The sequence below is a fragment of the Buteo buteo genome, chromosome 24 (assembly GCF_964188355.1).
Source record: "Buteo buteo chromosome 24, bButBut1.hap1.1, whole genome shotgun sequence".
In the NCBI taxonomy this organism is placed as follows: domain Eukaryota; kingdom Metazoa; phylum Chordata; class Aves; order Accipitriformes; family Accipitridae; genus Buteo; species Buteo buteo.
The window spans coordinates 13,217,671-13,243,104 of NC_134194.1; the positions used below are offsets into that span (position 1 = coordinate 13,217,671).

The 25,434-nt window shown below is 38.4% G+C and overlaps 1 long non-coding RNA gene across 2 annotated transcripts in view; it reads right to left on the minus strand.

Moving 5' to 3' along the window:
• The window catches only part of LOC142044401 (uncharacterized), a 69,988-nt gene extending 55,478 nt beyond the window's left edge, over window positions 1–14,510 (minus strand). For both annotated transcript variants that reach the window (XR_012654306.1, XR_012654307.1), the window contains exon 1: window positions 14,334–14,510. This is a non-coding gene — a long non-coding RNA (uncharacterized LOC142044401). The remainder of the gene's footprint in view (window positions 1–14,333) is intronic.
• Window positions 14,511–25,434: the final 10,924 nt, after the last annotated feature.

A 25,434-nucleotide genomic window follows, 5' to 3' on the forward strand; every position in this document is an offset into this window, starting at 1 on the left:
GGATGTTGTGCTACTTGAACCGAAAAAAAAAAACCCACACCAAAATCAAGCTACTGCCCATACTATCTTGTTGTATGTTACTATTAACACAGTTTACACAATTCAGTGGCTCGGTATATAAACTAATCAACTTGAAGGAATTTGTGCTATTGGCATTTTTTTTTTAGCCAGCAGTCAGAAATGGGGAAATGAGCAGACACCATTCTTGTTTTTTAAGATGTTTTGTGACTAAGCAGCATTCCCATTTGCTTACACTGGATACTTAATGGGTAACAGATTCAACAATTAAAGTGTACTGTAAAAGCCATTTCAGGAAACTCGCATCATGCTATCTCATGATAGCTAAAAAGCCACCTTTAAATATCACTCAGGAGAGGGTCAGTGCATTCAACTGATGAGTTCCCCTTTCCAAACTCCCTTAAGGAAACCTGCCACAGAAACAGACCAGGTTTAGCTTGGCCTTGATTTAACTAGTTCATTTTAAAAAACATACAACAGAACCCTGATCTTACTATTGATTCAGTAGGAACAAGTTTCAGTCTGCCAGCATTACAATTTCTGCAATAATGAAATTTTCCAGGTGTTAGGCAGAAATAAAACAGGAAAGAAATGACAATATCTAAGAATATTTCAGCCTTGACATTTCCAGCGCATAGCTTTCGCTTCACAAGTCACAGAACTCAATTTGTTCAAGATTTCTAAAACTGATACAGATTCCCAGACATTATCAAACAATAAATTTAATAATTATTACCTATTATGGCACTGTGTTGAAAGAAATTTGCATGGTAAGGTTAGGCTTTACTGCTTTTTTCTTGATGTTGTTCCATCACTTATACACACAATTTTCTTTAAATGTGGACTAAATTTGACATTATGAGCACCTTGCATATCTGACCTAAAAATATTGTACCTTGATGTATAAATACATGTATTTAATATTGATGATAGAAATACATTTTCTGGATTCCCTGCAAATGTTTGGTAGTTTATGTGCTTGAAATAAGCTGCTCAGCTGTAATGATCAGAAGTCACTAATTCTTCTCTAGAAAAGGCCAATGTACTTAAAATCCTGGTCTTGAAAAATGCCTGGTGCTCATGGACAACTCTCCCAAGCATGTGCCAAAACCACACAATGTCAAACTTCCTAGCAGAGTCCTGTGTGGTATGTAAGTTGAGTTGAACCCAAGTATACAATAGCATTAGGATTTTCTATTCTAATTAGGCCGTCAAATTATTTTCATTATTAAATATAATTCAGCTATTTCCCTACCCATATGTTTGCACGTTTTCAAAATTCTAGTTTGTAAAATTTCATTTTCTGGAGTGAGTTAATTTGATCAGCGTCCCCATTCTGTACATCCTGCTGTGGATGTGCACAAACCTCTTTGTGTAACCTTAATTTTTAAATGAAGTAGCTTGAATATATTTGATTTATCCTTTCAAAATGCATCTTCCATCCGTCATAGCTGAGACAAACTCACTTAGTGAAAGGAACATTTTCCAAAATAATGTTTAAGCAAACTGCAGAAGTACTACTGAAAGCTCATATTGAATACGCGGTTCTGTGCATTGACACTGATTCCAGAAGTCCTATCAGCCTCGCAAGGGGCTGGCCCCTTGCTCCCGAGTTATGCATATCAGGCCTGAGGACAAGCAAGTCAGCAACAAACTACCAGCACAGTTCTCAAAACATATTCAAAGGATAGGAGAGAAAAAAAGAAATCAGCCTAACACCTACCTAATTAAGATACACTTCTAAGGCAGTTATGGTCAGAAGGAAAAGCAACTGTGAACAGAATCCAATTGTTTTAATTTGGGGATTTTTATTTTTTTTTTTTAGTTTTTACCCCTAAAGCAATAGGACTGTTTAATAAAATACTTTAACAAAAGCATGCTGCTTTTTTACAAAATGTGCTGGTGGCTGAGAAGTGGTTACTAATTACATTTTACTGACTGTACAATTTATGCTTAAAGGTGCCTTTTTTTAGTTATGTTAAAAATTTGTGCGCATGTACACGGTACAAAAAAAATATTACAGACAATATTAAGTTAACTGTTTATCTGTGACCCAATGCTAGCAAAGATAACTGGATAGTTAGACAACTATGGAAATTTTAATAGTTTTATTTCCTGATAAACTTCTGCTATCTTGGATGACTTTATACACCCCATATCTAACACTTGCTTGGTATGAAATTTCAGTGACATGTCTGTTTACATACTATAATCTGCTGGAAAACATGCATTTTCTCTTAGATTTTGGGAGTATTTGTTTTCTCCTGAAAGAATGCAAAAGAAAAGACAGAAAATCTTCTACCATTTTTGTATCTGTGTTCAGCCTCAAATTCATGTATTATTAAACTTGATATCTGCCAGGCCTTCCTCAAGTGCCTTGTAGTTCAGGTGTCTCTTTACTTTCCTGGCCCTTGAATCTGCAGTCATAATGTTTTGCTATGTTTCTGTTCCTGCTTCAGGGCAGGCTTACAGTGCTACAAGAATTTTTTTCCCCATAATTTATTTTATGTCCTGAGAAAAGCCAGTACTTTGGAAGCACAAACAGGAAAACACAGTAAAAGAAGGGAAGAAATTAATCCACATTTTCAAAAAATCCACTTACTTATCAATAATTATTGTATCTTTACTATCACTCACACAAAACTTGCCATAAGTTTGAAGAATGAAAATTAAATTCTGGGGCGGCTGTCAGGCAAGACTGCTTTAACTGGATGGGAATGCACTACCATTTGATCAGAAGGGTGTGTTGACTGATGGCACATACAACTATTCTTCACAGTATCTCTAGGCCAAACCGACATTCGAAGCACCTGTCCAAGTACTTCATGGATTATTTTTCATCATCCTTACGTCCATATTCACGGTCTCTCCAGCCTCCCCCTCTGCCATGTCCTGGCACCCTGCAGCCTGTACTCAGACCCTGGCTATGCCCAGTTAGCTAATGCTGTGGACTAGGCTGTCTCCCATCTTGGCAGCAGGCTATCACTTAGAAAGCTGATTTTGCAGCTGTCTTGTCTCCTTATCCCACCTGCCTTCTGCTCTGGCCCCATGATGTTTAAAAGACAACAAAAAATAATACAGTGGGGCTCTGGATGTTATTGACACAATTGGTTCTTGTCTTCTTTGGATTAATGGTGTATGTGTCTGCCTTGACTATGGCATCAAATCTAGTTATTTTCTTGCAAAGTTGCATAGTAACTCCTTAAGGCCCCAACTGTGTAATTATGTGAGAAAGCTAGCAGCAGTTGAAAAGAAAGTTTCTAGGCTACACGTTTGTGGCAAAAGGTTTGAAAACACAAGGAGCCTTATAACCTAAGGCTCCAAAAAAGGCAAAGCAAAAAAGGTCCTATGATGTTTTCTTTCTTCTTCATTACTTCTTTTTTCTTCATGACTTCAGAGTTCATTTTGTGAATTTTCTGGGCTCTGAACTCACTTTTCAGCGCATGGGTTTGGCATTGCTAAAGTAAATACCCAGTAATTAGCACAAAGCGTCCCTTTATTTTGGGATGCAGTAATTTAGTTATGAGAAGTATTTCCCAATGTGAAAATCTTCGTGTATTATAGCACTAGATGCTATATCAGTACTGTAGGCTCTCAAATAACAACATCAATCTTAAAACTTTTCAGTTCAAGGCACTACGTTATAATAAGAAAGTCGAGCCAGATAATGCTTAAAGATCCATTGTGGCTAAGTGTTTTTTCAAATTCCAGAAACTGGTCTCAAACACTGATGCATTGTCATTTTTCATATTTTGTTTGTTATATTGCATTAATAAAGAAAGAAATTGCAATTCACATTAGCATGTCATTGTAATTCTAAGATATGAACTGCTTTTGATTGTAAACTGAGCTGAAATAATTGAACTGATTCCACTTTGGTTGGCCTTTTTCAAGCTGAAAAAGGTGTTTGTCTATTTTATCTCCTCTGCATGGTAGGACAAATACTTCTGCAGTTATCTAGCAAAACACAGCTTTTTCATCATTCTCGCCTCTTCTGCCTACCAGCTGGTATCATACAAATGAAGACTTACAGAGAAATCTCTCAGTTTATACTCCACATTATCTTACATCCACCAACATTATCCCTTCTGGAATTATCCTGAAAAACGCGTAAGAATTCACATCAAAATTTTGAGGCTGGCTTTTGGTGCTGGGTACATAATTTTGTACATGCATTTGAGCAAAAATATTCAATCCTATGTGCATATTTGTGTCTAGAAGTTTCCCTTCAGTTGGTGGACACTGCACTTACTGGGAATCTAGCAGTTTCCAAAACTGAATCTGTTTGTTGCATTTGATCGTATCAGTTCCTTAGTACATAGCCACCATTCCTGTACCACTGAACTTTGTGCTTAAGCATCGCTAGAGACAGAAGTACATTGAGCACTGTCAGTACATGGAGCCTTTCTAACCAGGGACTCTGAACCATAAACCATAATGGCAAGCGAGAGCCCACTAATGCACATCTGAATGACATGAAAAATTAATGCTTTGGCCTGCCTGAATGTTAATTACATGTTTCTGAAATCATAGAAGACCAAGTAGGTTAAACACAGCCTTCAAGTTACCACATCAAAACAGCCTGATGAGGAGCACACTGAAGACAATAGACATATTCATCTGTCATTAGGAATTTCCACATAGCACCCAAAATGTACATCACCTTGCTACATACAGCGTATCCTGGTCATGCCCAGGAGATGTTAATCAAGTTGCACATAACAATAACCGATTTTAGCAACTACCGCCTTAATTAGACTGTGTTAACTAACTGATTTGTTTATTATTTCTCCCCTAAGAGACAGCTAATTATGGCTGTAATATAGGCCTTCCTATAAAATCTATTGTTATGTTGAAATTTAAGGGTGGCTCCTGCAACATGACTGACCAACAACAGAAAATAGGCATGGTTGAAAGCAAGCCTACAGCTTTATACTTTGGAAGTCAGATTTATCCTTTTAATGTTGGTTATCTCAGGTTATACAATTAGTTCATTGTCTGGGCACTCTACAAGCAATGAGGAGACACACTGCAAAGGAAACCTCAACTTCTGCAAGTCAGAATGGGGTGACTCCCACCCCAGCGCCTAGTCTCTGCGCTTGGCTCTTTGGTGGGACTGCTCCCAAGGCAAATGCTATGGATTGCATGTGGCTGACTTCAGCCACATTGAGAGGTCTCTCTGACTTCAGTTTAACTCTGTTCACCTAAAAAAATAAAAATAGAAATATTAATTTTTTGGTAATGTCTATTTCTTGCACACAAAAAAACCAAAAAGGGATTTTAAATGAGGAGTATAAATCCCATCCATTTCAGCTGAGACAGTAATTTGGGTGCAGTACAGCACTTCATACTGAAATTGAAATCACTGTGCTTCCACAGATATCAAGTTGAATTACGAGCTGCAACTGAAAGTTGATAAAGATTCTTTTGCATTCACAGGAGCGATTACTTTTAATCCACTTACCTCCTATTACATGTTCACCAGCTATTCCCCTACTTCAGGTGTCTTTCACTAAGATATGCTAGCCAGCACAGTCGAGATGGAAGCCTGGGCAGGATGACGAAAAGGCAGGACAAACTGCCTCAGGTGAGGGCACTAGAATCTCTTCCAGAACACTTTAACATGTCTAGCACAGACCCAGACACAGCAATAGAGTTAAGAGCTATGTTCATTGCAGAATGCAGGAATACACAGAGAAGGAAGTTTACCTAGGCATACTGAACTCAGATGTGGGTAGTCAGTGTGCCAAGAGGAATATATTTTATTCTATCATTACAAGGCACTTACAGAAGTAATTATGATTAATATAGGAACTTATGGAAGCAACCTATTATTGTTTATGGTATGTATATATGAACAGTGGGCCTTCAGTTCTTGACCTTTATCACTGGTAATTTCTTGCCTGTCTCCCTAGAATTTACAGAAAGGAAAACATGCACCCATCTAAACGTACAATGGCACACTACTTGCTATCCTCTGCTTCTTAATGAAATTGTGACTCTGACAGTCATCCAAAAGCAAAATGTGACCCTCTGTATATTTATGGTATTTATAAGGCACTAGGTAATTCCAAGATAAGATGTGTTTGCTGAAATGTAAAACGATAAGCTGTCAGGAAGGCTTGGTGCAGGTCTTCTGCACAGTGCGGCATAACAGCACTCAGCAGTTTCAATGCAATTTGCATCACTTAAAGAAGCCAATTTATGTCGTTGTAAACAGAGCTTTTTCCTGCATTACAGGAGGTGGTACGTACAGGCATACAGGCTCAAGACAGTCTCTCTAAAGTTTTTTCATTTGCAGAAATACATTATCTCTCTGCTGTATGCCAATGACAGTAAAATATTCCACTCATTTCTAAGAGTCTTCCACTCCAATGCACCCTCCCTTCTTCCCTATGTCCAGCTGTCACTCAGTTCAAATGACATTGTTGTTATTCTAGTTGTCAGGGTTTTAAAAGGGCAATACCAAAAAAGGTATTCGGTTTGGAAAATATGTGTTCTTGGAACTGCATATAATTGGTGACCTCATGACTTTAAATATAAACTCTGAAACCTAAGAATTTATCTGAAGAAATAGTAAGATTTCATGCACATTTTGTTAATCACGCTTACTTAGGGTGACTTGAGGAGATTACTTGTTTTGTTCCGTTTTTCTTAGAATTTGCTTCTCAGCAGTTGACAGCACTGGCCAGTGTTGAAGGTACTGGGCAAGCACCCACATGCTTCCCTGTTGAGGCTCTGATCTGGACCCCTGTGCTATCCAGCCCTACCTCAGAGCAGCTCTGCCAATATGCTTCGATCTCCACCCACAGCTCCTAACTCCATCCCTCGCCTCTTCTACCTGTCCTTTCTAGGCCTTGTCATTCACTTTGCTATTGGGATGCTGTCCAGGACCACAAAACAGATCTGTAACAGGGACACAGATGACTTCTTCTTCAGGACTGCCATAATGAGCAAGACAAAGTTCCACCGCATTCAGCATCTCCCAACAACAGCCCATAGCAGATACTTAGGAAAGGAATATTAGTAGCAGGACAAGCAGAGGAAGACTATTCCCAAGTCCCAGGAGCACTATCATCATGTCTTTAGCTCATGTGCAGCTGCACATGTCCTTATTTTGATATATTAGTACAGTTTGGATCAGAAACAAGTTGTGACAGGGTGGCTTTCTATTACACCGTGAACATTGTGGTGTAGTAAAAATTGCTTTATAGATAAAGCTACCATTCTCAAAGTCACATTTACTTATAGATTGCACAAACCATGTCAAGATGTTTACAGAGACACAAACAAGAGACAGATTCCAATGACTGAAGCCATTATGTGTTTTGGGAGAATACAAGACAGGACAGGACAAGTTGTCACCCCTCTTCTGCTCAAGCCCTTTGGAAGGGGAGCTGCTGTTGCTGTCCCTGTGGGGAACCTGCACAGCAGAGGGGCTGTGTGCGCACACTTGCTGAAGGGAAAAAAAGCAAGAGAGCGGGTGCTGAACAAGGCCTCACCTTGCAGAGACTTCCCCAGCAGTCTGCAGACAGGGCAAGCAATAGGCAAAATCACCTTCGTTATAGACCACTGCATGGACAACACTGTGTGCAGAGGGAATGGCAGTTTAGTGTAAAAGCTCCATCTGTTCCCAATTTGACTCCATGTCGTGCCTGACTGTAATTCCAAGGAAGACTGTTCCTACTTGCATCGGCATACATGGAAAGGTGGAGGAACAGATTTCACTTTACCTTTTATTTGAATTTAGCTGGGGAGGTTTTCTTGCCTCATCAACACTGGATGGAATAAATAACTCTTGTCACTGCACCCACACATACCATACCGTATGCATCACACATGGGGGTAAAGGTTTTCCTGCTCCTTCTAGTAACCACTGTATGGTTTTAGCTTTAAATAGTTAACAGCTTCTTGTGTTTCCTAACTGGACTATTCTCGCTCTTTCCACTCCGCAAGGTTGCCGTTGTTTAATAAGTGTAACATGCTTCCTTAAAAAAACCTGGCTACTTATAGGCAATGTGTACACATGCACACACTTTTTTTAAAAAATTGCTTTGTCTCGTGGGTTCCTTATATTTTTTAATTTGTAAATTCATTTCCCATTTCTTATTTATGTTGTTTAGTACTCAGTTCCTGAACTATGCTTTGCCTTTTGATGAACATGCCCTCTGGTAAAAACAGCAGTAAAACAGGCCAAACAGCCACTGTCAGCTGAACCAATTCCTGAAGTTGGAAGCAGAGCCACTCTTATTAATGTAATTAACTTTTGTAGCTTAAAAGAACATGCACCCTCACTGATCTACAGTATGCAGCTGGTGATTAAATTCAAAAAAATTCATTTCACCAAGACATTTTGTTCTATTCCAGTTCTCCTGGGATGATCACATGGTCATTCAAAAATTGTTGATATGCACCATTCTGTCATTAAAAGGAGCTGAGAAAGATCCTAATACAGAGACATGGATTATTTCTTTTGAACCAGACTACAAGAGACGTTCTAAAAATAGCTGAGGAGAAAAACAACAGCATCTTAAAAGCCAAAAAAGTAAAGTAAACAATAGATAAACCTAGCTGAGAAGCAAAAACAACACACGCTAAAAAAATTTCAAATAAACCCCCCAGACAATTAAAAAACCCAAGCAAAGACTGGAAAAGAGAGTTGTGAAGTGTCACTGGAGAAGTCACAAGGGATGGCGAAGTCAGAAGTGCACAAAAACATGAACAGAATAATATCTTCAGCTGTCTGCAGAGTAGCTGGTGGGGAAAGGGAAATCTGGCTGGGGAGACCATGTATCTACCTGTATCCCTTGTGGGTACAGAGGCACCATTTAAAGCCAACTTCCTCCCTGTAATTTCTGTATCCTGTGGGCACCGGATGTGCAACTGATGTTCAGATATTTCTTTTTAAACTATCAAATAGGTGGGGTTTTCCCTGGCATTGCTGGACATAGCACTACTGCTTCACTGAACTTTATTCATTATACATTTCTTCAATGAAAGAAATAGTCACTGGCCTGAAGAAAAAGACAGAGATCATTGATAGGCACTTCTGCGTAATAAGTAATGATTAGAAGGGGCTCTAAGTCTCACCTGATTGTTAAATAAAAAAGGAGAAAGGTAAGCCTTTGAAAGTCTGTTGAAGCTTTAGCAAAGACAATTTAAAAATTATTTCTCAAGAGAAGTTACGTTCTTGGATATTCATAAACCAAAGAATTCTTCTCCAAAAGCATCTACTCTGTATGAAAAATGTGGCTTTTATTGCCATTGAAAAACTGCCTGAAAAGCAAATAATTTTCTCCTGAAAGCTAATTTTGTCAAACAAAAGTCAGTAATTTTCACTCAGGTTCATCACCAGCATCACACTGAAGCTTAAGTTGCATAGCATTCACCCCTCCTTCTTGCAGATGCAGGCTTTCCTCCTGGACGTCTTGGAGCAGTAAGTCCCAACACACACTGCCTCCTCTCACCCAGGGACACAGCTTGGGCAGCACGCTGCCACAGGGAGATACGCAGACTACATCTCTCCAAGATAATTCAGATAACACTTCTAGCTTCTACCCTACCTTGCTGCCTGCAGGTCAGATAAGCATCCAAATGTAAATAGTTTTGTAATGCCAAGGGCTCACCAAAGACTACTATCTTCCTTTTGCACCATATGTGTGTGTATTGTGCAAACTCCTTGCCAGTTTGTCATCCTATCCTTTCAGCTCTTTCCTCTTGTCTATTTATTTTTAAAAAATAGACCCCTTGGAACAATCTTCAGTTTCTTGTCTGACTGAGGATGCTGCTTCAGTCCCACACACTTCGTTTTATTAGTATTTTGCTCCAGGCTTTTCTTGACAGTTCACTCCAGGTCTTCTACTACAAATATTTGTTTTGTCTCCATGCTTCTTAGATTGTAAGTTTTTTAGCGAAGGGACTCTACTTCATCCGTTGTAGATTCCTATGCATATATTGTATGTATAAATTTATGGCACAAAGATACTGAACAACTGTAAATCTTAATTACAAGTCATGGTATATTCCCTGTTTCATAATCACATTACATTATCAATCAAATAATATCTGTCTTACTGAAATTAAATAATACATGGTTTTGGAAACTCTCACCTATAGCCAAATGTCAGTCATTGTGGAATGCTTGCTTGGAAGGGGAAAAGACCAGAGAAGCCAACAGAAATACTCTACCCATTGGTGAGAGGTAAAATAAAAGACCTGGTTGCCTTAAAACTGAAACAAGCAAATAAATTCTCTGCTGCCCCAAACCCTGCCTAAACCTCAAAAAATGTTAACATCTTACACGTGTCAAGAGGATTATTTATGAAACTATTTTCTTGTCAGCCACGGCAGTACATTCCGTCCCTTTGCTAAGATACTGTAAATTCATGAATGATGAGTAAAAGTCTTACTTTGGCAGAAATATTTATATTTATCTGAAAAAGAAAATTATCAGCTTGCTTCAATGCTAAGATAGTCTTTCAGTGACTAGTGGTATGCAATTATACCGCACGCTCTCTCTCTGCTAGGGCTCTAATTTGTAGCAGACAGTGTTTGTTAGTTCAATAAAGGATTTCAGTTTGGCTGAAGCAGATTTTCTTCCTTAACAGCTTCAAATTTTTCTTCTAGTGTTAAATTCCAGGCTTTGGGCGCATGCTTTCTGTTGCTTCAACTTGTGAACAACTGTTATTCTCCTCCTGCAGGGAGACCTGGGTGCTAAAAGTACCGTGACTGCCAGCCCGCGCCGCAGCTTCTGTGCATCGGTGCCCGAGCCGGGGAAAGCAGTGCTCTCTGCTTGTAGCTCACTTGCTGCAGTCCCAGCTGAGGCACTCAAAGCTGAAAGTTCTTACTGATAGGTTTTCATCTAACAGCCAAACACACTCTCACCAGCTGAGATAAAAGCATCCTGCCCAGAGTGGTGGTTTTTCAGTTGCACCAGGATGATTTATGCCAGATTTATGCCTCTCCATGGTATCATGGGCTAGAAGGTGGCTGGTGTCTGGGAGACAATGGTTAAGTGTGAATAGGTTCCATAAACCAGTATCACAAATAAACCAGTCACACAGATGCTTCCACTAAAGCAAAGTATGTTTTGTTTCCTTCTCCAAGTTGTAAAACAAGCATTTTATTGTTTAGGGAACTGATGATCTGAAACCAGATGAATTTCTATGGCCAGTGTTAGGCTGGAGGTTGGACTCAATGATCTAATTGTCCATCTGCCCATTAAAGCTATGATTCTATGAAACACAAGATGTTTTTCAAAGAAAGAGAGCTAAACTGCCGCTGTTTGAGAATGGGCTCTCCTCCTATCACTCTGAAGAGATCAAACAAACAAAAGGAACAAGAGACCACATTTATGCTGCATCCCAAACACATCCCTAGGTGAGGAAGAGTCCAGAACTGACTCCTCTGAAGCTGATCTCCTCCACATTTCAGAGATACCAGAACTGGACCCAAAACTTCTGGTTTTGTTTTAAACCAGAGCATAAGAATAGTGTTTGTTGTTACTAAAAACCAAATTGCAGCAAGCTTCAGCAGTTCACTGCAGTAATTCATCCTGAACGGAGGATGCTCCTAGGTTAGCATGGACCCAGAAGCATTACAAAATGAGCCTTCCTCATGAAAGTCCAATAGCCCCTGTCCCAGAAAGCGAGGTCCAACCAGGAATGGTGGTCTCCTCCCTGAAATCTCTTGTGAGCAAACTGGTATACACTTGAGAATGGAGTGGGAAAAGTTGATATAATTGAGTTTCCATTAATGGAATGTTAACTTCCTTGCTCATCAGAAAGAATGTGGATCATGACTTTATAAATGCATGTCTGTAATTATAATCATAATGCTTTATAAAAAAGAACAACCATTCTGGCTGGAAATTAGCTGTAAATTTCCACACAAACCTGAAATCTATTTTAAGCATAGTGCAGTAACAAATGTCAATTTGGTACAAGCTTGCAAGAAGTCAGATATAAATTTGGGTAATGCTTTCAAGTAGTCGTTCACTAGCAATGAATAGCATATAAAAATAGGGCAGGGGGAAGCTTTCCCTTGGACTGACCAGAATTCCAGCTCATTAAATCCTCATATTTTTTTAATGCAATGTTTGTTCTCATTATTTATCTTCATTTCATAACAGAACACTTGTTCTCATGAAAATATAACTTTGTTCTCACACCCTTTCACAGTACATGCCAAACTTTATTTCTGACATATTTAGTTTTGTTGGTATTCCACTACAACTTGGAAAAAGTAGTTACTGAATGACACGAGGCAGCCATAAACTTAAGCACAAGATGATCGCAATGCCAACAAGTTATCTGTAGGATCTGTTACAAAGTTAGCTGAGCTTCTGACCATTTGAAAAACAACCACTGGTGAAACTCTCACAAACAGCATACATTTACTGATATCAGAAAATTTTCAATATTTAGACGGGGAAACAACCTCAGATTTATAAGCATTTTCTCACAGTGCAGACCTTCCATTTTTACAAAATGCAGTAACCAGGTAAACTCATGTTTGTAACTTGGAACAGATATATTTGTATTCACAATTTATACCAAGTAGAACAGTTATTCTTTCATGGAACCACCACTAAAAAAGATGTGCTTTGGGAGAGAAGGGTTTGAAACCTAGCTGATGATTTCCAAAAAGCAAACTTCAGCTCTGCTTAGCAAACCCTGAGTTCTATAAATTAATATAAAGAGCACCATTTTCAACACTCCCAAGGCCAAATGCTAAGAAGGAATCTCTGAGAACCTCAGCTTTCACTACTCTTCCCAGTGTTGTTGATTATTCTCTTTCCAGTTTGATGAATTTAGACTCTTTTTACTTATTTACAGATTTTAAACAAACAAAACTTCGCCCACGCAATATGCAATACCCATGGGATATAATTGAGGCTAGTGATTAAGATAAGCAAATCTAACCAATACATCATTCCTGACCTCCCATACATTAAAAAAAAACAACAAAAAAACCCCAAACACAAACCAAAAAAACCAACCCTAAAACAAAACAAATACAAACCAAAACAAACCCCAGCAACTTCCAGAGACATTAATAGAGGCTTACTTTGCCATTTAAGAGTTCTTTCTAAATATAGTTTTAGGTCATTTCATAGCACAAAAAGAAAAAAGCAGCAATGAAAGTACCTCAAGAATTATCTTAAGTGTACTAAGTACACTAAAGTACATGTAACTGTGTTATGCTACCCTGATTTGCATGGCATAGTGATGCAGAACAGTTGTGCAACTGGAGAAACATCAATTATTGTTTCTATTCAGAAATAAACACAGGGGGTCTGAGCCAAGCTCTCATTGCCAAGTACCGCTAAGACATACTCAAACATGAACTCCTCATTCTCCTTTTTCCTCCCCTTTTTTATCTGAATCCAGAAGATGAATAAAATCTACTCATTTCCCTAAAATTTGATGTTTAAAATTCAAGTCTCATTTTTGTGTCCCAGCCCCTTTCTAATTAATATCTGGTTTACTGTTTTCATGTTTTCCATTTCACTGAGCAAAACAGACCGCTGATCTGTCCATCATCTTCTTGAAACAGATATGAAGCTGAAAAACAATATGATCTTCTCATTTATTCAATCACCCAAAAAATTGATGGCCCTGCACTCTGTCTTTAAGCTATCATTGAATTTTACTCTGGCTGGAACATTTTAATAATAACAGATATTGAGATTCCTGTAATCAGTGAATATTCATTAATACAAAATCACATAGCAATTCCTTATAATTATATGAAGTGTCCAAAGCATTGACCATTGAAGGAAACTATAATTAAAGTTTTTAAAATGAATTAGAAAAGGAGATAGTAATTAAATCCCAGTTGCTAGAATGTAAAACTGCTCTGAGATTAAATAAAATGGATGCCTCCTCCAGAAAGGGGAATGTTGGTAACATTTCTTTCCTTACAGTTATTCAAAATTTAAGCTAATGTTTATGGTAAGAATTGTTTTCTTTAATAAAAATACTTGAATTAAATTCTTTACTCAATGAAGTTTTTCTAAGAGGACTATCCTGCTATTTTTTTTCTGTGAAACATATATTGTTCAAATCTCCTTTACAAGAGAGACCACTTCATTAACAGGCCTGGTAAAACTTCATTGTCTTACCACTGGCTGCAAAAATAACAACTCGGTGGTAGAGTTAACGCTGAAAGAAAAGCAATCTCTCAGTGAACTACTCCTTTTTTCAAATATAAGTGCTAACGACTAATACTCTTCCTTATCTTCATCTTGCCAGATTTACTGCAGCAAAGATCTGTTTTCATTTCCCCAATAAACATCCCCAGTAAACACTCACAGCAATAGGCTATCTTTGCCAGTCTCCCTCTGGTTCAGTAAACAAATTTTCTTGTAGCACACAAAAGCTCAGGCTGCAGCAGTGGACTGAGAGCCTTTCTGCTCTAAAGGAAGGGAAGGGCAGGCAATTCTGATGGGAGGAAATCCAAGGGCAGCTCCCAAGCGCAAGAGCAACTAGAGCTAGATTTCTCTGCTTCGCTGAGAAAGCAAGCAAAAATTTGCTCAATCTTAGTGCATAACCTCAGTCCACTGATGTAGATCTCTTGTGTTCTCCTCCATGTCAGGCACCATTTGCTTTCCTGAATGTCTTTCCAGGAAACAGTTGCATTTTCAAATTGAATCTGCTCAATGGAAGATTCAGTCCTGTATATATGAAAAGAAATTTTAGATCACTACTTTATAAAACATGAGTGCATCTTTGTTTGTGTCTCCAACTGACAAGTTAATCCTAGCTATCAGAAAACTCAGCGCTCCAATCCGAAGCTCTGAGAAGAAAGAGGTGTATATATAGAAGCTAAGTAAAACGTTTTATTTTCCCGGTTACAACAAAGTCAGTCTGTCATTTTTCAAGAAAAGTCATCCCATAGTTGCATAGACTAAAAGCGGTAAATTGCATATAAAAATAGGAATTAACTGTCTTCTAGGACTTTCCTCATTGATGTTAACTACCTGTAATATAAACACAAAAATGTGAAACTCATGCTGCAGGGCCACGAAAGACTAAAGTGTATCTTTATGCGTAACAAAATAACTTTAATGTTATTCTTGTGACTACTGATGGAAATATTGATTTATTCCCCATTGTTAAAATAATATTGGAAAAACATTCATGTTAAGGGAAGAAAAAAACTTCCCCCCATCTCTCTCTCAGCCATGAATTAAAGAAAATTATAATAAATAATACAAACGCCAATTAACCATGCCACACAACAAAGTTTAGGATTTGTGTTTAGCTCCTGTATCAATACACTAGAATGTCTGGTCTGCACTATGCATAATTCAGAAGCTAGAAAACACACCAATCAAAGAGACAAGAAAGAAATAGGCATTGATAGAGAAATTAGCACGGGTTGGTTTTGAAGATTTTTGTCAAAATTTCTTGAGGAATAAGACTCATTTGAGTGATACAACTTTTGGAATAAACTGATGCAAACTTGTCCAAATTCTTCATTAGAGTCAAGAAATGTTTTAAGGAGAATATTGCATGTCAGCATGTTTAATTTCTTCACCAATGAGAACACAAGGAGTGCTACGTGGTCGAAAAGCCACTGGGAGTGAGTGGAAAATACTGCTCCACTTTGGTACTGCGTGTCACTGTTTTATGGACCCAAAAGTGCACACAGCTAAGGAAGAATCTAACTCATCAAAGAGCCAAAGATGTTCACGGGAGCCCTCCATGAGTGGCTGGCCTTCTTAAGTAAGAGTGAAGTATCTCAGGTTTTGTTTCTCAGTCTGATTGGTAAAAGTGCAAGCAAAAGCAGTAAAATGGAAGCTGAGCTGATGAGGAGCAACCAGCAGGTTTGGACAGCTATGGAAAAGTTTTCAGAACAGCTTTATCTATTCTGTGCTTACATCCTTATCTGTTCCTTATCTCCAACTTGTCCCATCACTTGAGCTTTAGATTTTGCACTCAGATCTTCCCACCACTTGTTGTCACCCAGGGCTTTCTCCTTCCTCATCCCTTGCTCCCCCCAAAGAGCAATGCTGTCCTTCTGTGCAGCATCCCCTCACTTGGAGCAAGATGGAAGCAAAGCAGAGCTCTGCTGCCTTGGAGGAATCGGGCACAACCAACCTGTGCATAGAGTGCTCCAAAGGAGAAGCCAAGTAAACCATAACAGCGTTATATACCTGTCCTGGGAATGATTTTGTGATACGCACAACCATTATTCCTGCTGTCGCACTCACCAGCTGACCAATGGCTCCTGAAAGCCTGGAAAAAAATGCTAAGGCTAACCCTGTTCAGAAAGAATTCATTTCAGTAGTGTTTATGTCCACAAAGGCCTCTAAAAGAGGCCCAGTGTTGACCAAACTATGCTTGTTGGGGTTTCTTCAATAGGTCTAGCTGTCTTTTAAACTTTCTTACGTCAGCTAGATTTGAATATATTCCCAAGACTGACTCTATCTTCTTAACAATGCTATAATTTCAGAACAAATATCAGGAAGGAAAATCAGCCCTTGTGTTGGACAGATTATACATTAAATTTTATGTGGAAGAAGGCAGCTTTTGAAAGCAGAAATCCCTACCACTTTTCCAGGCAATACTTATTGAGTTTACCTGTCCATGTTTACAGTTCTTCACCAGCAAATCAGCCTGAAATTACATGTCTGGAAGTATGTGCCCTCTTCACAGTAACCACTATTACCTTGCAGCCAATGAAAAGGCATTCAAGCACTATAGTTGTTGGTTACCTTTCCCTGGAATATCAGCTCAAAGAACAAAACATGGTGAGAAGTTTTCTTGGCTTCTGGATGCTAATCCAAATCCTTTGGAAGCTCAACAGTCATCTTATTGTTTGGGAAGAAAGATAAATTGCTCTCATACTCCTTTAACGAAACTGGACTCTGACCACTTTGTAGTGTACTCTCTGCTAAATGTTAGGCTGTGAAGAACAACTGATTTTTTTGACAGGTAAATGCACAGAGCAGATTTCAGAAGAGCTTTTACTGTGACTGGCATATGTTGCAATGCCACTGTTTTTGCTTTAAAGTCAGTAAAACATGTTTAATAGTTTCAGTGGCAGATGACAGTGCCATCCTTAATACTAAACTATTACGGAAAACTCACCATCATTAAAGATGGATTTCCTATAGTCTGATATTGAAAACAGGTAGGATCCTTTCTCTCCTGGGAGAAGAAAGAATCTATTAGCTATGTTGTTGACTACCTTACATTCTTCCCTTTTGAAAAATTATGTGTAACTCACTTTACGGAAAAGATCTTCAGCGAAACTCAGTGGCTCCTATAGCTGTAGAAGCATCCTTGCTTGAAACAAGGCATGTCTGAGTGATAATTTACTAATTACCATAGACTAAGGACCATAAAGCTGATGTAACAACAGCTTAAAAAAAGCAGTCTTACTAGTAATATGTCATAATAAACTCTCATGTTTTCAGTGTATTAGCTTACATTGTTCCTATTGTCTTAAACTGTTTCATTCATTGGAGAAGATAAATTAGTGTCTATGAAGGCAAAAGCAAATAAATGTTCATGTGGTACTTTGCCAAGAAACCTTTTCTACTAGATTTTGTATTTTTGTAAGTAGCTTATTTAGAAAAATCTAGCATAGTCACAATACATTTGACTCAGAATATTGAATACTATATCTTGATTAGTTTGAAAACCAAACTAACTCTTTCTGTGATGTTTTCTCCCCATCCAGTCCCATGATCTCATCCTGATATTCAAAATAATATTTTCCCACAGGTCAAGGGATACAAAAATAAATATATTTCCACAGACGCAAGTTGAAACCATTTCAATGACTATACCTCATTGTAGAGACATGCTCCAACAGAAGTTTGCACTGATCACTAAAACAAAGCAAAGACACTCTAGCTATTTTCAGCTGTTGGAAGAACAACTACAAAATCATACCTTAGGTTAACTGTAGCAGCAGATATAGCAATAAGGAAACACCTAGTGAAATGATGGTTTAAAAAAAGCTTTTGACTCTTCAGGTGACTCCCTTATGTTCCCAGAACTATTTCTGGCAGCTTACCCACTGGTATCTTATTCAAGTTTGGGTAAAGAAAAGGCTAAGATTACTCTCTATTTCCTTGTAATGACCAGACATGTTTCAAATATAACAAGTTTTAAAAGCATGTATTTTACTCTTTGGCTTATTTGTTAAACACAATATACTTTGTATGTGGTAAAACTGCAAAGCTTCTCCAATTTTTCTGTTCAGCTCTGTCAAAAACACAATGACGTGAAAACTAAAATGAAATCACATTCCCCACCATAAGCAGTAAGCCCTCTCTCTGCCAAGGGGTGAAGTTTTGGAAGCAGCAGTCCATAGAAATACATCATCAGCAAAGCTTCTGTAGGTCCCTTGATGCCACTGGGTCCAAGAAACCTTCATTTAGGCAATGAACTTCCACAGAGGTCATGAGATATCTGTGGGTTTACAGGCCAAAGCCAGCTTCTCTTCCTATTCAACAAGGGTCAAGCAGATCCCAAAGGAAATGACTGACATGTGTTGCCTGGAGCTATTTACTTGTACTATTAATCCACCTCTAGTTGTATCCTTTCTCCCACATAGCCTCCCAATTTTATACAGAATTTTTATAGTATTTTAATCTCTAAGGATTTCATTCATTCAAATAAAGCCAGCCTGAGGGCAGACAGTTCTGCTGGATAAGGAAGAAACATCCAGTAACTGTTAGCCACAAACAGGAACAGAGTTAGGAGTTTTACTTTCTTCCACTTACATTTCTCTTAAAAACCTAGGTACTGCTGGTCCCTAGGATTTTGTCATTTTAGGCATAGTTATTGAGACTCATGGCAAACACACAGAGGAATGGCAGACACTACATAAAAGGTTCTAGCAGAGTAGCAACAAATTAGTCAAAAAAAAAAAATCCCTGGTTGCATTCCTTGATAACTTTGAAAACATATTCCTCAATAGCTTTGAAACTAGCAAGCTTCCTGCAGCAAACTTGTCCCACCACGCTAGTTCAGGCCCACTGAACCCAGTAAGTCTCTGTGCTACCTGCAGTAAGCATTACAGTAGCCCCTGATCACAATCTCCAGCATCCATTATCCCAGGAAAACGTCTTTCTGAACACAGCACCTATGTAAAGTGAGATTAGCTTTGTAAAACCTACATCTGTAACATGTAAAATACTTTGAATACACACAGTGCTCTTAAATCAGAATATCAAAAGGAGACAAGACTTACCCTTCCCCATGAGAGAGCACACCACCTAGCCCCAAATTCAGTCTGACAACAGCTAACACTACCTCAGCTGCCAGACTGTTAATTGACTCCTCAGGTGGAGTGAATTTGAGGATAATCTTTCCTAATCCCTGATCGTTGGGCTGTGGTGTGAGCCAGGAGAGTTTGTAGCCTTCCAAATCTCTCCTTTTTCCTTCCAGTGTTTACCATCATTTTCTCATTTCCTATTATCATTATACTCCATTTACAATCATTGGCTAAAGTCTCATCCATGCTGCTCTTATGCATTTTGAAGATGCGAAAACTGCATGTGGGAACAACAGTGAGTGCCTGGTCTCAGCCCTCTCTTCGGTTTCTTGTTATACGTAGAAGAGAATCCCATTTCTTGCTGTCACTCTCAGCCCCTTATTTTGGTTGCCAGCAGCGTCAGTACAAAACATGAGGATGTTCTCACACTCCGAAAGCTTTGATTCACATCCTTTGACACGAATGCTACTGTACCACTATGAAAAGCTTAACGTCTACTAAAATGAAGTATGGAGAAACATGGTGACTTTCCTCACAGCTGCAAACAGTTTCATAGTTTAGGCTACAGGTTTGATCCCTGACCTGACTCCAAGTCCTCATGATAATTAGTAGTCTACTTTTCCTCAGCTTATCATATATACACTGAAATCAAATTTGAACTAAATTAATTTAAATTGTAAAGTCAAAACTCCTAAAGGGTAGAAATGCTACATGTATTGAAGCTGGAGCTAACTTTTTCTTTCTTTGTTCATTCATTTTGAAAATTGAAGGAGACAAGGGTATATGCTAAAAGTAAATGTAATTGCTGCCACATGATTATGATAGATTGATAACTCCTACTATTACTGCTAGAACTGCATATGTGATACAGATAGATTAAAGGGAAAATTCACCCCACCTCACCCTCCTTAATTCGTTTTCCCCAGGAACCTCTACTTCAGATGTTGTGCCAACGTGCAAAAGTGGGAGACAGGAAATATGGTGGGTGTATACTGCTGGTAAGACTATCTGAATCAGGTCTGTCCTTATACCCCTCACTGCAATTTGTACTGCTGCTGACCTCAGGGAAGGGGGATCCAAGTCTGTGTCTAGCTTCAGTGTTTGAAGCTATCAGCCTACCAATATTGTCCTGGAATTCTTAAATGAGAGAAGGGAATTCGTGTTTTTTTTGCTGTTGGTAACACAGCCTAACCAGAACTGCCTAGAAGGTGGAAAGATGCAAGGACTTTTCACCCCGCTGAATGTCAAGCCTTATCTGCAAACAATGGAGAAGTTAGAAAACCTTTTAAAAATAAATGAGTTTGCAAGAATACTTCTATAATCAGGACTGTCAGACACTTAGATGCTGAGAGCATGCTGTAGCAGTGCCTCAGGAAGATGGCTGGAAAGCACTGTTGAGTAACTGAACAGCAAGGATCAGTCACCCAGCCTATCCTGAAGGTACCTGGGGATGCACATGAACACATGCAACAGAGTAATCCACTCCGCTGACAGATACAGATCTAGTTATGTGCTAGAGGCAGTGCCTTGGGCCCTCAGCAAAGAAGCCAGCACTGAAAATCTTGTAGGACACTAAAGGAGTTTCCATGGGTTACTCTTTCCCATGCCCCCATCACAGGCCAGCTCTGGAGAGTCCTCAAGACGAAGGGCAGCCAGCAGCATAGCTGTTGCTTGGCTCAGTTGCTTTGGGAGACCCAGTCCAGCTCAGACACTGGACAGAGTCTGAGTATAACCTGGGCACCTCTGTTTAGAGAGAAAAATATGCCTTCTCCCCCAAACTGTAGTCCTGCATCACCAATATACTATCTGCCTGTAACACTGACTCTTACTTGTGTCATTTTTTGAAAGTCCCAAAATCTTGGAATCTTTTTCACATTTCCCAGATACTGTCTTGGCATCAGCACAAGATTTCAGTGTGCTGAAATTTCATTTATCATCCTTAACTGATCAACAGTAGATACCAAATGTTATTCCTCACAGTTGGCTAAAATTCTGCACTACATTCTCACTTGTAAAACAAGCATTTAACTGCATTTGTGTCCTTCTGGCCTTATGTCATGGTGCTGAGAAAGGAAGCTCTTCCTTCTTATAGAAAGAGGAAATTTGCAATGAACTTTAAGCTATCCTGACCACAAATTTGTAGATAGTTACTGCTCCATGCAACCACAAAACATTAACTAAGTTTATTTTAATAAAATGTTCATTAAGTTGCTATTAGATATAACCCAGAACATCCATACCTCTGTCAAAATGTCTGCCATAAGTTTGCTGAAAACTCATCTAAGTAAAAACCCATCATACTCATTATTCGATCCATAAATGTCTGAATAAAAAGTGAAGGAGAATGATGAATCAGAAACAGAAGTCTGTAGAAATAGCAGTGCTCAAGCTGTGAGTTGCACCAGCAGTCTCCTCATCAAACGTAAATCACTACTGTGTTAAACCAGCTTGATGTAGCCATGACTTGACTGAAGTAATAGGAAAGAAAAGAGTAGTCATTACAGCATAGAACGGGTAAAACACACAAATGAAACAATGTCTGGAGAAATTAGACCTCAGGGGGGTAATAAACTTGAACTAATTTCATTAAACAGAGTTTGAAGCTTTAGGAGGGGAAGCAAGAGACAGTTTATAAATTACATGAACTGAGGGTTGAAATGACACTGTTGGGTTTTTTTCTGGCACCAGTTCTTAAATAACATCAGTTTCTGCCAGCCTTTCCACATGAGCTCGGGAAGCTCTCATTGCCTCATGACTCCATACTCTAATACCAGCACTTCTAGCTCTTCTAGTTCTAGGATATGTTGAGTCTCTTTGATGATTTTATTCAAAGTGCATCTGATTTTATTGGCTGCCACGACATCAGTGTGGTCACAGACTCAGACTGAGAAGCCCAGGACTCATATTTTTTCCTCAGTAGCTGCAGAGTTTGGCACACCCTGATCTGGCCTAGACCTATACAGGCAGGTCATGGGAATGGGTACTGCTCAGGATGAGACATAGGTGACATTTTCAGAGGATCATGTCCTTCAGGGCACTGACCTATGCAGATGCCAAGCTCTTCTCCATCCAGATGTTCTGTAACAGAAGTGCTACATTTATATCCCACAAGCCTGTGAATCAGAAATCTGAATGCCTTTGCAGGGCACCTCTCCCAGCAGCATTGGCAAAACACTTGAAAATACTTCTCATTTTTGGCTGGCCTTTCTCAGCTGCTCTACAGGGCAATCAGCTTAAGTCCCCTGCTAGATTCAAGTAGCATGCTTAGCAAAACCCTCTGAAATGTGGGAAGTCTCATGAACAAAACAAGCAAAAAGCAGTCTGCATCATATCCTTTGGATGAACACAAATGAAGCAGACCATTTTGGAGATCCCCAGTCTAGTATAATTTCTGTTTCTGTCAAACCAAGTAGGTCAGCAGCATGTCTACAGATGACACAGCATGTTATCATTGCTTATACCTCCATAAAACACAGGACAGCTGGCATAATGCTTAACAAAAATAAATATTATGACATGAAATGCTAGCGTTGCTCCTTATCTAAGAACATTAATAATGCTTTCCATATATTCATCCAAGTCTAGGAGGCACAAAATATATATGTATATCTGTTAGAGGATAAAACGATAAACTCAGTAACAAAAACTTAGCAGGGATGATGGAACAGAGTGACAGGATAGGGAATAGACTTTCAGTATTCATTAAATGCTGCACTGCAAAATTAAACTGAAAGTATTCTGAGATACAGAAAAGAAACTACAATATATATGGTGTAGTATAATGTTACATCTGAATGTTGCTTGCAATTCTTTACACTTATTGTCATATCTACTTTCACATAGAGTAATCCCATTTCCTTGACATCTATAAGAACAGGAGCACTGAGGAGCACTGGTGTTTTATTCATACAGATTCTTTTTTTCTTGTAACTTATCTATGCAGAATTTAGAAGCAATATTGAAATCATCATATACAAATGAAACACTGCATCTGCTTATTGATGGGCACAGAGAGATGAACAACCCAGGTTCCAAAACCATTCTCTGATTAAGGATGCTTCCTATTTAGGAAGCTGCAGAGAAGGTGTCTCTAGTCAGAATGCAAGGTTTGCATATAATGAAAACTATACCATCATGTTCTTTAATTTGTCTAATACATTTCTTTTAAAGATTTTATTGGTAGGACGTGTACCTGCTGTACTTAATAAACACTTTTCCAGCTAGCCAATTACATTCACATAGGTGGCAATAAAGAAATAAAGCAGTCTTCAGTATGACATGAATGATAGTCATAAGAAAATAGCTTTATTATTTACTACCGGTTGTTAAAAGACTGTCATTTATGATTTTTAATTTTGTGGAGCTTATCCTTATTCTACTAACTAAATTTGGTTTTAGTAGATAAGGCAACAAGAAAAGCAGTTGGCAAGTAACAAGCACACCTTTCTCCTTAAAATGCATTTTACATGTAACAGTTACACTAAAGTATTTTTAGGGTACAGAGAAATAACATTTATAAGTAGAAGAGTAACATATGCAGGCCAATTATTTAGTTGAAGATAGTGTGTTCAATTAACTAATTTCATACATACAGGACCAAACACGTTCTTTTCAATAAATAGAAAAATCCATTTACTATAGAAAACTATTTTCTTTCTAAGACACAAATACACTAATAAGATCCATTTTTCCTATGAAAGTGTTTTCAGCTAACATACAAAAGATCAAAGATGCATAAGAAAGTTTTGTGTCTTCTGAAATGAAGGTTGAGTCTGATTTGTGGAAAGTGTGGCTATAGATAAAAGGAAAAAACCCACTGAAATTAGTGTAATGACAACATCACAGCAAAAATGAAATAGCTGGTAAAACCAGTTGTGCAGTGACACATTTCATTTCTGACCCCTTTAGTTCTTTTTCTTCAATAAATTAAAATATTAGTTCCATTAAATTTCCACTTACTTACAGGGCCAACATTTTACCTGGAAAACTGGAGTTAGATTATGCAGTTAGAAAAGTCCTAAGAAAGACAAAGAATATATTTTATGATGAGTGTCCATAACCGCAAGATTAAGAAATATGCAGGCTCTGGCATAAGTTCTCTAAATAAAACTCTACATCTTGAAGCAAAATTAACACTATGGATTTGTACTGCTATTTGTGAGAATGCCAGGAACTGAAGCCACATCTTGTCATTTTTGGAAGATCATTTGGGGTCAGATTGCTCTAAATCATCACTGCCACAGCTCTGGATCTCCATGGACAGAAGCTAAGCAAACAGCTGCAGCCTTTCAGCTAAACTTTCACTCACTCACTTACCAAACAGGGAAGAGGAGTAAACTGTAACTAGACTGAGAACTCCAGCACTCATCTCAGCAGTTTGATCAGTCCAATTCTGAATAAATGCCAAGAACAAGAATTTTACCAAAGTATTGTTATTTTTAATTTCACCTGAATAGAATAAATAACAAGCCAATCAAAATAAGTGCATAATGCTAACCTATGAGCCTCTGTTCCTCTCTATGTTCCTGCATATTACTTCCTTTCTAAACCTGTAATAACTTCAGGCTAATGCAGTCGTATTTATTCAGAATATGTTTAATCTGGCTTTTTTCACTTGCGTGAATAAAAAACCCCACTCTTAAAGATATTTATTAAAGATGTACATTTTGTGAATATATTCTTATTAATGTTTGCAAAATACTTTCAGACTCTTGACTAATAATGGCAAATAAGAACTTGGGAGATGGAAAGCTGCGGAAAATTGGAATATGCCTTGAGCCATGAAAATTTAATGAGGTTCCTTATTACCACCTACCAAAAACCTCAAAATCAATCAGGTTCATTGTGCAATGTTTAATGATCTCTTATGTTACTGTTCTTTAATGTAAGTTTGGACATGGATCTGCAAATTATACAGCGTTTCTGCTTTCTACTTTTCCATTTATAATATGGAACTTTTTAGACAAATAACCCGCTGCTCTTAAACTGCATAACACATGATCACAGTTGCTTGCTCTGGGGCTTCCCGTGCTACTGCAGGAATGATGTCTGGGCCATCATTTAATGGATGATAGAAGATCACCCTGGAGATACTAGAAGCATAGTTGTTAGACTTTCAGCAACAGCAAAACACATTAACTGTCCATCTGACATTTCCCACCAGAGGAGTAAGAATTA